The sequence below is a fragment of the Arachis hypogaea genome, chromosome 6, assembly GCF_003086295.3.
Source record: "Arachis hypogaea cultivar Tifrunner chromosome 6, arahy.Tifrunner.gnm2.J5K5, whole genome shotgun sequence".
Lineage (NCBI taxonomy): Eukaryota > Viridiplantae > Streptophyta > Magnoliopsida > Fabales > Fabaceae > Arachis > Arachis hypogaea.
The window spans coordinates 35,986,433-35,999,937 of NC_092041.1; the positions used below are offsets into that span (position 1 = coordinate 35,986,433).

Below are 13,505 nucleotides of genomic sequence, written 5' to 3' on the forward strand. Positions count from 1 at the left end.
ACAAAAGCATTCTTGTTGAGGCTGGCCCTGAACCTGAAAGGACCTTGAAGCGAAAGCTAAGAGAAGCTAAAGCACAATTCTTTGTAGAGGACCTAACAGAAATCCTCAAAGAAGAAGACATGGCAATCGAAAACAACAACAATGCCAACAATGCAAGGAAGGTGCTGGGTGACTTTACTGCACCGACTCCCGACTTCTATGGGAGAAGCATCTCTATCCCTGCCATTGGAGCAAACAACTTTGAGCTTAAGCCTCAATTAGTTTCTCTAATGCAACAGAATTGTAAGTTTCATGGACTTCCATTGGAAGATCCTCATCGATTTCTAGCTGAGTTCTTGCAAATCTGTGACACTGTCAAAACCAATAGGGTTGACCCTGAGGTCTACAGACTTATGCTATTCCCTTTTGCTGTAAGAGACAGAGCTAGGATATGGTTGGATTCACAACCTAAAGAAAGCCTGAACTCTTGGGAAAAGCTAGTCAATGCCTTCTTGGCAAAGTTCTTTCCACCTCAAAAATTGAGTAAGCTTAGAGTGGAAGTCCAAACCTTCAGACAAAAGGAAGGTGAATCCCTCTATGAAGCTTGGGAAAGATACAAATAATTGATCAGAAAGTGTCCTCCTGACATGCTTTCTGAGTGGAGCATCATAGGTATCTTCTATGATGGTCTATCTGAACTGTCCAAGATGTCATTGGATAGTTCTGCTGGAGGATCTCTTCATCTGAAGAAGACGCCTGCAGAAGCTCAAGAACTGATTGAAATTGTTGAAAATAACCAATTCATGTACACTTCTGAAAGGAATCCTGTGAACAATGGGACGAATCAGAAGAAAGGAGTTCTTGAGATTGATACTCTGAATGCCATATTGGCTCAGAACAAAATATTGACTCAGCAAGTCAATATGATTTCTCAAAGTCTGTTTGGAATGCAAGCTGCACCAGGCAGTACTAAGGACGCTTCATCTGAAGAAGAAGCTTATGATCCTGAGAACCCTTCAATGGAAGAGATGAATTACATGGGAGAATCCTATGGAAACACCTATAATCCTTCATGGAGAAATCATCCAAATCTTTCATGGAAGGATCAATAGAGACCTCAACAAGGTTTCAACAACAATAATGGTGGAAGAAACAGGTTTAGCAATGGCAAGCCTTTTCCATCATCTTCTCAGCAACAGACAGAGAATTCTAAGCAGAGCCACTCTGACTTAGCAACCATGGTCTCTGATCTAATCAAAACCACTCAAAGTTTCATGACTGAAACAAGGTCCTCTATTAGAAACTTGGAGGTACAAGTGGGTTAGCTGAGTAAGAAAATTACTGAACTCCCTCAAAGCACTCTTCCAAGCAATACAGAAGAGAATCCAAAAGGAGAGTGCAAGGCCATTAACGTGACCTACATGTCCGAATTTGGAGAGGAGGAAGAGGTAGTGAGCGCCACTGAGGAAGGCCTCAATGGACGTTCACTGGCCTCCAATGAGTTCCCTAATGAGGAACCATGGGAATCTGAGGCTCACACTGAGACCATTGACATTCCATTGAATTTACTTCTGCCATTCATGAGCTCTGATGGGTATTCTTCCTCTGAAGAAGATGAAGATGTCACTGAAGAGCAAGTTTCCAAGTACCTTGGAGCAATCATGAAGCTAAATGACAAGTTATTTGGTAATGAGACTTGGGAGGATGAACCCCCTTTGCTCACCAAAGAGCTGGATAACTTGACTAGGCAGAGATTACCTCAAAAGAGACAGGACCCTGGAAAGTTCTCAATACCTTGTACAGTAGGCACCATGACCTTCAAGAAGGCTCTGTGTGACCTAGGGTCAAGCATAAATCTCATGCCCCTCTCTGTAATGGAGAAGCTAGGGATCTTTGAGGTGCAAGCTGCAAAAATCTCACTAGAGATGGTAGACAATTCAAGAAAACAAGCTTATGGACTTGTAGAGGATGTTCTGGTAAAAGTTGAAGACCATTACATCCCTGTAAATTTCATAGTCCTAGAGACTGGGAAGTGCATGGATGAATCCATCATCCTTGGCAGACCCTTCCTAGCCACATCAAAGGCTGTGATTGATGTTGACAGAGGAGAATTGATCATTCAAGTGAATGAAGAATCCCTTGTGTTTAAGGCTCAATGATATCCCTCTGTAACCATGGAGAGGAAGCATGAAGAGCTTCTCTCAAAACAGAGCCAAACAGAGCCCCCACAGTCAAACTCTAAGTTTGGTGTTGGGAGACCACAACAACTTCTAAGTTTGGTGTTGAACCCCCACATTCAAACTCTAAGTTTGGTGTTGGGAGGTTCCAACATTGCTTTGAGCATATGTGAGGCTCCATGAGAGCCCACTGTCAAGGTACTGACATTAAAGAAGCGCTTGTTGGGAGGCAACCCAATGTTATATTTATCTATTTTTCCTTTGTTATTTTATGTTTTCTGTAGGTTGATGATCATGGGAAGTCACAAAATCAATTGAAAAAGCAAAAACAGAATGAAAAACAGAAAGAAAAATAGCACACCCTGGAGGAAGACCTTGCTGGCGTTTAAACACCAGTAAGGGCAGCAAATGGGCATTTAACGCCCAGTTTGGCACTATTCTGGGCGTTTAACGCCAGCAAAGGGCACCAGTCTGGCGTTAAACGCCAGGAAAGGGTAAGAAGCTGGCGTTAAACGCCAGAAATGGGCACCAGCCCGGCGTTTAACGCCAGAATTGGCATAAAGAGCATTTTTGCTCGCCACTTGGTGCAGGGATGAATTTTCCTTGCACCTCAGGATCTATGGACCCCACAGGATCCCCACCTACCCCACCACTCTCTCTCTTCTTCACCCATTCACCAATCACCTCAATACCTCTTCCCCAAAAACCTCTTACCTATCAAATCCCATCTTTTCTCTTCACCACTCACATCCATCCTTCATAAAACCCCACCTACCTCACCATTCAAATTCAAAACACTTTCCCTCCCAAACCCACCCATACATAACCGAACCATACACCCCCTCTCCACTCCTATATAAACCCATCTTCACTCCATTTTCACACAACCTAAACACTATTTCTTCCACTTAGCTGAACCATAACGCCTCCTCCATCTCCTTCATTTCTTCTTCTTCTACTCTCTTCTTTCTTCTTTTGCTCGAGGACGAGCAAACCTTTTAAGTTTGGTGTGGTAAAAACATTGCTTTTTGTTTTTCCATAACCATTTATGGCATCCAAGGCCGGAAAAACCTCTAGAAAGAGGAAAGGGAAGGCAGAAGCTTCCACCTCCGAGTCATGGGAGATGGAGAGATTCATCTCAAGGGTGCGTCAAGACCACTTCTATGAAGTTGTGGCCATCAAGAAGGTGATCCCCGAGGTCCCTTTCAACAAGAGGTTGGGAAGTTCTTACCAACCCCATTCAACAAGTCGGAATCTTAATGGTTCAAGAGTTCTATGCCAATGCATGGATCACCAAGAACCATGATCAAAGTGTGAACCCGGACCCAAAGAATTGGCTTACAATGGTTCGGGGGAAATACTTAGATTTTAGTTCGGAAAATGTAAGGTTGGCATTCAACTTGCCCATGACGCAACGAGATGAACACCCTTACAATAGAAGGGTCAACTTTGATCAAAGGTTGGACCAAGTCCTCATAGACATCTGTGAAGAGGGCGCTCAATGGAAGAGAGATTCAAGAGGGAAGCCGGTTCAACTGAGAAGGCATGACCTCAAGCCCGTGGCTAGAGGATGGTTGGAGTTTATCCAACGCTCAATCATTCCGACTAGTAACCGGTCCGAAGTTACTATAGACCGGGCTATCATGATTCATAGCATCATGATTGGAGAGGAAGTAGAAGTTCATGAGGTTATATCCCTAGAACTTTATAAGGTGGCGGACAAGTCCTCTACCTTGGCAAGGTTATCCTTTCCTCATCTCATTTGTCACCTCTGTTATTCAGTTGGAGTTGACATAGAGGGAGACACCCTCATTGATGAGGACAAGCCCATCACTAAGAAAAGGATGGCGCAAACAAGAGACCCCTCTCATCATGAAATTCCTGAGATGCCTCAAGGGATGCACTTTCCTCCACAAAACTATTGGGAGCAAATCAATACCTCCCTAGGAGAATTGAGTTCCAACATGGGACAACTAAGGGTGGAGCACCAAGAACATTCCATCCTCCTCCATGAAATTAGAGAAGATCAAAGAATCATGAGAGAGGAGCAACAAAGGCAAGGAAGAGACATTGAGGAGCTCAAGCACTCCATAAGATCTTCAAGAAGAAGAACAAGCCGCCATCACTAAGGTGGACCCGTTCTTTAATCTCCTTGTTCTTTATTTTTCTGTTTTTCAAAAAATCATGCTTATGTCTATCCATGTTTGTGTCTTATGATCATTAGTGTCTTAGTGTCTATGCCTTAAAGTTATGAATGTCCTATGAATCCATCACCTTTCTTGAATGAAAAATGTTCTTAATTGAAAAAGAGAAGAATTGCATGAATTTTAAATTTTATAACAGATTAATTATTTTGATGTGGTGACAATATTTTGGTTTATGAATGCATGCTTGAACAGTGCATATGTCTTTTGAATTTGTTGTTCATGAATGTTGGCTCTTGAAAGAATGATGAAAACGGAGACATGTTACTGAGGATCTGAAAAATCATAAAATGATTCTTGAAGCAAGAAAAAGCAGTGAATACAAAAAAAAATTTCGAAAAAAAAAAAGAGAAAAGAAAAAAATAAAGTTGTGATCCAAAGCAAAAAGAGTGTGCTTAAGAACCCTGGACACCTCTAATTGGGGACTCTAGCAAAGCTGAGTCACAATCTGAAAAGGTTCACCCAGTTATGTGTTTGTGGCATGTATGTATCTGGTGGTAATACTGGAAGACAGAGTGCTTTGGGCCACGGCCAAGACTCATAAAGTAGCTGTGTTCAAGAATCATCATACTTAACTAGGAGAATCAATAACACTATCTGGATTCTGAGTTCCTATAGAAGCCAATCATTCTGAATTTCAAAGGATAGAGTGAGATGCCAAAACTATTCAGAGGCAAAAAGAAAAAGCCCCGCTCATCTAATTAATACTGATCTTCATAGATGTTTTTGGAGTTCAATGCATATTCTCTTCTTTTTATCTTATTTGATTTTCAGTTGCTTGGGGACAAGCAACAATTTAAGTTTGGTGTTGTGATGAGCGGATAATTTATACGCTTTTTGGCATTGTTTTTAGTATGTTTTTAGTATGTTTTTGTTAGTTTTTAGTATATTTTTATTATTTTTTAGTTAAAATTCACTTTTCTGGACTTTACTATGAGTTTGCGTATTTTTCTGTGATTTCAGATATTTTCTGGCTGAAAATGAGGGACCTGAGCAAAAATCTGATTCAGAGGCTGAAAAGGACCGCAGATGCTGTTGGATTCTGACCTCCCTACACTCGGAGTAGATTTTCTGGAGCTACAGACACCCAATTGGCGCGCTTTTAAATGCGTTGGAAAGTAGACATCCTGAGCTTTCCAGCAATATATAATAGTCTATACTTTGCCCGAGATTTGATGGCCCAAACCGGCGTTCCAAATCAGCTCAAAACTGCCTGGCGATAAACGCCGGAACTGGCACAAAAGCTGGCGTTTAACTCCAAGAGAAGTCTCTACACGAAAATGCTTCAATGCTCAGCCCAAGCACACACCAAGTGGGCCCGGAAGTGGATTTTTATGTCATTTACTCATCCTTGTAAACCCTAGGCTACTAGTTCTCTACAAATAGGACCTTTTACTATTGTATTCTTATCTTGGTAGCTATCTTTAGTCTTATGCTATCTTAGATCATGGGGGCTGGCCTCACGGCCATGCCTAGACCTTATTCTTATGTATTTTCAACGGTGGAGTTTCTACACACCATAGATTAAGGTGTGGAGCTCTGCTGTACCTCGAGTATTAATGCAATTACTATTGTTCTTCTATTCAATTCATCTTATTCTTGTTCTAAGATATTCATTTGCACCCAAGAACATGATGAATGTGATGATTATGTGACACTCATCATCATTCTCACTTATAAACGAGTGCCTGACAACCACTTCTGTTCTACAAGCAAACAAGGCTTGAATGTTTATCTCTTGGATCCCTTGATCGGAATCTTCGTGGTATAAGCTAGAATTGATGGTGGCATTCAAGAGAATCCGGAAGGTCTAAACCTTGTCTGTGGTATTCTGAGTAGGATTCAATGATTGAATGACTATAACGAGCTTCAAACTCCTGAAGGCTGGGCGTTAGTGACAGACGTAAAAGAATCACTAGATTCTATTCCAACCTGATTGAGAACCGACAGATGATTAGCCATGCCGTGACAGGGTGCGTAGAACATTTTCACTGAGAGGGTGGGAGGTAGCCACTGACAACGGTGAAACCCTACATACAGCTTGCCATGGAAAGGAGTAAGAAGGATTGGATGAAGACAGTAGGAAAGCAGAGAGACGGAAGGGACAAAGCATCTCCATTCGCTTATCTGAAATTCTCACCAATGAATTACATAAGTATCTCTATCTTTATGCTTTATTCATATATCATCCATAACCATTTGAATCTGCCTGACTAAGATTTACAAGGTGACCATAGCTTACTTCATACCAACAATCTCCGTGGGATCGACCCTTACTCGCGTAAGGTTTATTACTTGGATGACCCAGTGCACTTGCTGGTTAGTTGTGCGAAGTTGTGACAAAGAGTTGAGGCTGCAATTGAGCGTACCATGTTGATGGCGCTATTGATGATCACAATTTCGTGCACCATGTTTTTGGCACCGTTGCCGGGGATTGTTCGAGTTTGGACAACTGACGGTTCATCTTGTTGCTTAGATTAGGTATTTTTCTTCAGAGTTCTTAAGAATGAATTCTAGTGTTTCAAGGTGATGTTCTTATCATCATCAAAGCTGATTGATTTTCAATCATGAAACTTTGAGTGGTTTTGATTAGATCAGAGACCATGGTTGCTAAGTCAGAGTGGCTCTGCTTAGAATTCTTTGTCTGTTGCTGAGAAGATGATGGAAAAGGCTTGCCATTGCTAAACCTATTTCTTCCACCATTATTGTTGTTGAAACCTTGTTGAGGTCTCTGTTGATCCTTCCATGAGAGATTTGGATGATTTCTCCATGAAGGATTATAGGTGTTTCCATAGGGTTCTCCCATGTAATTCACCTCTTCCATTGAAGGGTTCTCAGGATCATAAGCTTCTTCTTCAGATGAAGCATCCTTAGTACTGCCTGGTGCAGCTTGCATTCCAGATAGACTTTGAGAAATCATATTGACTTACTGAGTCAATATTTTGTTCTGAGCCAATATGGCATTCAGAGTATCAATATCAAGAACTCCTTTCTTCGGATTCGTCCCATTGTTCATAGGATTCCTTTAAGAAGTGTACATGGATTGGTTATTTGCAACCATTTCAATGAGTTTTTGAGCTTCTGCAGGCGTCTTCTTCAGATGAAGAGATCCTCCAGCAGAGCTATCCAATGACATCTTGGACAGTTCAGACAGACCATCATAGAAGATACATATGATGCTTCACTCAAAAAGCATGTCAGAAGGACACTTTCTAATCAATTGTTTGTATCTTTCCGAAGCTTCATAGAGGGATTCACATTCTTTCTGTCTGAAGGTTTGGACTTCCACTCTAAGCTTACTCAATTTTTGAGGTGGAAAGAACTTTGCCAAGAAGGCATTGACTAGCTTTTCCCAAGAGTTCAGGCTTTCTTTAGGTTGTGAGTCCAACCATATCCGAGCTCTATCTCTTACAGCAAAATGGAATAGCATAAGTCTGTAGATCTCAGGGTCAACCCCATTGGTCCTGACAGTGTCACAGATTTGCAAGAATTCAGCTAAAAACTAATGAGGATCTTCCAATGGAAGTCCATGGAACTTGCAATTCTGTTGCATTAGAGAAACTAATTGAGGTTTAAGCTCAAAGTTGTTTGCTCCAATGGCAGGGATAGAGATTCTTCTCCCATAGAAGTCGGGAGTAGGTGCAATAAAGTCACCCAGCACCTTCCTTTCATTGTTGGCATTATTGTTTGTGTTCGGCTGCCACGGGTTCTTCTTCTTTGAAGATTTCTGTTAGGTCCTCTACAGAGAGTTGTGCTTTAGCTTCTCTTAGCTTTCGCTTCAAGGTCCTTTCAGGTTCAGGGTCAACCTCAACAAGAATGCTTTTGTCTTTGCTCCTGCTCATATGAAAGAGAAGAGAACAAGAAAGTATGGAATCCTCTATGTCACAGTATAGAGATTCCTTGAGGTGTCCGAGGAAAAGAAAAATAGAATGAAGAGGTAGAAGAAGAATTCGAACTTATCAAGATAGAGTTCGAATTGTGCATTGAGGAGGAGTGTTAGTCCATAAATAGAAGGATGTGAGAAGAGGGAAAGAAATTTTCGAAATTAAATTAAAAAGATTTTAAAAACATTTTGAAAAATTGAAGAATGATTTTCGAAAAATATGATTGGGAGGGAAATAAAGTGATTTTTGAAAAAGATTTTGAAATTAGAAATCAAAAAGATATGATTGAAAACTATTTTGAAAAAGATGTGATTAAAAGGATATGATTGAAAAGTTATGGTTTTAAAAAGATTTGATTGAAAAGATATGATTGAAAAACAATTTAAAAAGATTTGATTTTTAAAATTAATGACTTGGCTAACAAGAAAAGATATGATTCAAACATTAAACCTTTCTCAACAGAAAAGGCAACATACTTGAAATGTTGAATCAAATCATTGATTGTTAGCAAGTATTTTTGAAAAAATGGAAAGAAATTGATTTTGAAAAGATATGATTGAAAAGATATGATTTGAAAAAGATTTTATTTTGAAAAATTTTGAAAACTTGAAAAAAATTTGAATTAAAAACAAAATCTTCCCTCTTGTGCCATCCTGGTGTTAAACGCCTAGAATGGTATACATTCTGGCGTTTAACGCCCAAAATACTACCCTTTTGGGCGTTAAACACCTAGCCAGGTACCCTGGCTGGCGTTTAAATGCCAGTTTTCCTTCCTCATTGGGCATTTTGAACGCCCAGCTTTTTTTGTGTAATTCCTCTGTTGTATGTCTGAATCTTCAATTCTCTGTATTATTGACTTGAAAAGACACAAATTAAATTTTTTTTGGATTTTTAATAATGAGGAATAATCAAAATGAAACTAAGATCAAATAAACAATGCATGCAAGACACCAAACTTAAAAGTTTGTATACTACTGACACTAACAAGTTGAGAATGCATATGAGAAACAACAAAACACACAACATAAGAGAATTTAAAGATCAGAACAAGGAAATCATCAAGAACAAATTGAAGATCAATGAAGACACATGAATGAATTCGAAAAATGCAAGAAGAACAGAAACATGCAATTGACACCAAACTTAAAATCAGACACTAGACTCAAACAAGAAACATAAAATTATTTTTGGTTTTAAGATTTTATAATTTTTTTTGTGTTTTTTTGAAAATTATATGGAAAAGAAAATAAAGAGATTCAAAATTTTTAATAAGAATTCCAGGAATCATGCAATGTTAGTCTAAAGCTTTAGTCTAAAAAGATTAGACATGGCTAGCCAAGCTTCAGCAGGACATTACATTCAAGAGCTAAATTGATGAGAATCAATCAGCTTTAGTGATGATAAAAACATCACCTTGAAACTCTTGAATTCATTCTTAAAAATTCTGAAAAATACCTAATCTAAGCAACAAGATGAACCGTCAGTTGTCCAAACTCAAACAATCCCCGGCAACGGCGCCAAAAACTTGGTGTTGTTGCCGGATCAAAACTTGGCACTGTTATTGCAAGGAACAAATGCGAAACTATAGTTAGGACATTTAATTCCCCAGCAACGGCGCCAAAAACTTGGTGCACGAAATTGTGATCATCAATGGCGCCATCAACATGGTACGCTCAATTGCAATCTCAACTCTTTATCACAATGCTAAAAAGCGTATAAATTATCCGCTCATCACAACACCAAACTTAAATTGTTGCTTGTCCCCAAGCAACTGAAAATCAAATAAGATAAAAAGAAGAGAATATACAATGAATTCCAAAAACATCTATGAAGATCAGTATTAATTAGATGAGCAGGGCTTTTAGCTTTTTGCCTCTGAATAGTTTTGGCATCTCACTCTATCCTTTGAAGTTCAGAATGATGGCTTTTCTAGGAACTCAGAATCCAGATAGTGTTATTGATTCTCCTAGTTAAGTATGATGATTCTTGAACATAGCTACTTCATGACTCTTGGCCGTGGCCCAAAGCACTTTGTCTTCCGGTATTACCACCGGATATATACATGCCACAGACACATAACTGGGTGAACCTTTTCAGATTGTGACTCAGCTTTGCTAGAGTCCCCAATTAGAGGTGTCCAGGGTTCTTAAGCACACTCTTTTTGCCTTGGATCACAACTTTTAAATTTTTTTTCGCACATAATCTCTCTTTTTTTTAATTCACTGCTTTTTCTTGCTTCAAGAATCATTTTTATGATTTTTCAGATCCTCAGTAACATGTCTCCTTTTTTCATCATTCATTCAAGAGCCGACATTCATGAACAACAAATTCAAAAGACATATGCACTGTTCAAGCATACATTCAGAAATCAAAAGTATTGCCACCACATCAAAATAATTAATCTGTTATAAAATTTGAAATTCATGCAATTCTTCTCTTTTTCAATTAAGAACATTTTTCATTTAAGAAATGTGATGGATTCATAGGACATTCATAACTTTAAGGCATAGACACTAAGACACTAATGATCATAAGACACAAACATAGATAAACATAAGCATGAAAATTCGAAAAACAGAAAAATAAAGAACAAGGAGATTAAAGAACGGGTCCACCTTAGTGATGGTGGCTTGTTCTTCTTCTTGAAGATTTTATGGAGTGCTTGAGCTCCTCAATGTCTCTTCCTTGCCTTTGTTGCTCCTTTCTCATGATTCTTTGATCTTCTCTAATTTCATGGAGGATGATGGAATGTTCTTGGTGCTCCACCCTTAGTTGTCCCATGTTGGAACTCAATTCTCCTAGGGAGGTGTTGATTTGCTCCCAATAGTTTTGTGGAAGATAGTGCATCCCTTGAGGCATCTCAGGGATTTCATGATGAGTGGGATCTCTTGTTTGCTCCATCCTTTTCTTAGTGATGGGCTTATCCTCATCAATGAGGATGTCTCCCTCTATGTCAATTCCGACTGAATAACAGAGGTGACAAATGAGAAGAGGGAAGGCTAACCTTGTCAAGGTAGAGGACTTGTCCGCCACCTTATAAAGTTCTTGGGATATAACCTCATGAACTTCTACTTCCTCTCCAATCATGATGCTATGAATCATGATAGCTCGGTCTATAGTAACTTCGGACCGGTTGCTAGTGGGAATGATTGAGCGTTGGATAAACTCCAACCATCCCCTAGCCACGGGCTTGAGGTCATGCCTCCTCAGTTGAATCGGCTTCCCTCTTGAATCTCTCTTCCATTGAGCGTCCTCTTCACAAATGTCTATGAGGACTTGGTCCAACCTTTGATCAAAGTTGACCCTTCTAGTGTAGGGGTGTTCATCTCCTTGCATCATGGGCAAGTTGAATGCCAACCTTACATTTTCTGGACTAAAATCTAAGCATTTCCCCCGAACCATTGTAAGCCAATTCTTTGGGTCCGGGTTCACACTTTGATCATGGTTCTTGGTGATCCATGCATTGGCATAGAACTCTTGAATCATTAAGATTCTGACTTGTTGAATGGGGTTGGTAAGAACTTCCCAACCTCTCCTTTGGATCTCATGTTGGATCTCCGGATATTCACTCTTTTTGAGTTTGAAAGGGACCTCGGGGATCACCTTCTACATGGCCACAACTTCATAGAAGTGGTCTTGATGCACCCTTGAGATGAATCTCTCCATCTCCCATGACTCGAAGGTGGAAGCTTTTGCCTTCCCTTTCCTATTTCTAGAGGTTTCTCCGGCCTTAGATGCCATAAATGGTTATGAAAAAATAAAAAGCAATGCTTTTACCATACCAAACTTAGAAGGTTTGCTCGTCCTTGAGCAAAAGAAGGAAGAAGAGAGTAGAAGAAGAAGAAATAGAGGAGATAGATGTGGCTTTGTGATTCGGCCAAAGGGGAGAAGTAGTGTTTAGGGTGTGTGAAAATGAAGGAGTGAAGATGGGTTTATATAGAAGTGGAGAGGAGGTGTATGGTTTGGCCATTTTGGGTGGGTGTGGGAGGGAAAGTGGTTTGAATTTGAATGGTGAGGTAGGTGAGGTTTTATGAAGGATGGATGTGAGTGGTGAAGAGAATAGTGGGATTTGATAGGTGAGTGGTTTTTGGGGAAGAGGTGTTGCGGTGATTGGTGAATGGGTGAAGAAGAGAGAGAGTGGTGGGGAAGGTGGGGATCCTGTGGGGTCCATAGATCCTGAGGTGTCAAGGAAAATTCATCCCTGCACCAAGTGGCGAGCAAAAATGCCCTTTTTGCCAATTCTGGCATTAAACGCCGGGCTGGTGCCCATTTCTGGCGTTTAACGCCAGCTTCTTGCCCCTTCCTGGCGTTTAACGCCAGTCTGGTGCCCCTTTCTGGCGTTAAACGCCCAGAATGGTGCCAGACTAGGCGTTAAACGTCCATTTGCTGCCCTTACTGGCGTTTAAATGCCAGCAAGTTTTCCTTTAGGGTGTGCTGTTTTTCTTTCTATTTTTGCTTTTTCAATTGATTTTGTGACTTCCCATGATCATCAACCTGTAGAAAACATAAAATAACAAAGGAAAATAGATAAATATAACATTGGGTTGCCTCCCAACAAGCGCTTCTTTAATGTCAGTAGCTTGACAGTGGCTCTCATGGAGTCTTACAGATACTCAGAGTAATGTTGGAACCTCCCAACACCAAACTTAGAGTTTGACTGTTTGACTCTGTTTTGAGAGAAGCTCTTCATGCTTCCTCTCCATGGTTACAGAGGGATATCCTTGAGCCTTAAACACAAAGGATTCTTCGTTCACACAGAGGGATATCCTTGAGCCATTCGGCCATGCCTGAACCTTTCACTTATGTATTTTCAACAGTGGAGTTTCTGCACACCATAGATTAAGGGTGTGGAGCTCTGCTGTACCTCAAGTTTCAATACAATTATTATTACTTTCTATTCAATTCTCTTTTATTCTTATTCCAAGATATACGTTGCACAACACTTTGATGAATGTGATGATCCGTGACACTCATCATCATTCTCACCTATGAACGCGTGTGACTGACAACCACTTCCGTTCTACTTTAGGCCGGGCGAATATCTCTTAGATTCCCCAACAGAATCTTCGTGGTATAAGCTAGATAGATGGCGGCATTCATGAGGATCCGGAAAGTCTAAACCTTGTCTATGGTATTCCGAGTTGGATTCTGGGATTGAATGACTGTGACGAGCTTCAAACTCTTGAAGGCTGGGCGTGATGACAAGCACAAAAGAATCAAGGGATTCTATTCCAACCTGATTGAGAACCGACAGATGATTA

The 13,505-nt window shown here is 40.2% G+C and overlaps 1 non-coding gene across 1 annotated transcript; it reads right to left on the reverse strand.

The window, feature by feature from the left end:
• Positions 1-524: 524 nt before the first annotated feature.
• LOC112699693 (small nucleolar RNA R71) lies at positions 525-632 on the reverse strand. Its single transcript, XR_003152635.1, has one exon. It is a non-coding gene; the product is annotated as a small nucleolar RNA R71 (small nucleolar RNA).
• Between the last annotated feature and the right edge of the window lie 12,873 nt (positions 633-13,505).